Below are 1,117 nucleotides of genomic sequence, written 5' to 3'. Positions count from 1 at the left end.
TTTTCTTGGAACGACAGGTGGATACCGTATATAGGTAGGTATAGTGGACTCATGTGGAATAACTTTGGGGTTTAAGGGATTGGATGCACAAGCAGTATTCCCGCTTAATACAGGTGAAGGCTAGAAAAAGACTGAGAAGCAACCAGCTAGAGAGCGACAACAGTCATGAACATGCATTAAAATTAATCAACACCGAATGCAAGCATGAATAGGATATAATCCACCATAAACATAAATATCGTGAAGGCTATGTTGATTTTGTTTCAATTACATGCGTGAACATGCGCCAAGTCAAGTCACTTAAATCATTTAGAGGAGAATACCACCCTATCATACCACACCACAACCATTTTAATAGCAAGTTGGCAGGCAAGATAAACCATTATAACTTATAGCTAATCAAGCATGACACAAGAACTATGATCTCTAGTTGTCATTGCAAACATATTTATTCATAATAGATTGAATCAGAAACGATGAACTAATCATATTTACAAAAACAAAAGAAGTCGAGTTCATACCAATTTTTCTCATCTCAGTCAGTCCATCATATATCGTCATAATTGCCTTTCACTTGCATGACCGAACGATGTGAATCTTTCTCTAATAATAAAGCACGGATTGACTCCGTGGGTTCACCGTCACAATACGTTTCTTCCCGTGAATTTACGTTTTCAATTTTTTCACCTATATTATTTTCGCTATCCGAGGTGATACTATTTACTATTTACGTGGAATTTTTATCTGTCGTTCGTGCGCTAAGAAAATTTAATACGTTTCGTTTTTCTTGTTCTTACTGACGTTGGTAAGCGGCATGGGCTTCGGGCACACATCGTTGGCCTGCACTGCCGCCTTCGCAGACCCACGTTTCTCTCCCCGCTTTGTCTGGTTTCCTCCAGAAAAAAGAAACAATTCATTTACACCTCGTACTAGATTCGTTTGGCAGCCGGAGATTTGCAACAAAAAAAGGTAGACGAAGAGGATAAGGTGAAATCGGCGGCACCGCTGCCGCCGCTACAGGGCACGAGCATGGAGGCGGCCGGGATGGTGTGGTGCCGCCGCCGCTACGGGACACGAGCACGGAGGCGGCTGGGATAGTGTGGTTAGGGAGTTGGGA

Source organism: Triticum aestivum, chromosome 5A (genome assembly GCF_018294505.1).
Source record: "Triticum aestivum cultivar Chinese Spring chromosome 5A, IWGSC CS RefSeq v2.1, whole genome shotgun sequence".
NCBI classification, from domain to species: Eukaryota; Viridiplantae; Streptophyta; class Magnoliopsida; order Poales; family Poaceae; genus Triticum; species Triticum aestivum.
The sequence above is the reverse complement of the archived record's forward strand: the minus strand, read 5'-3'. Positions refer to the sequence as shown.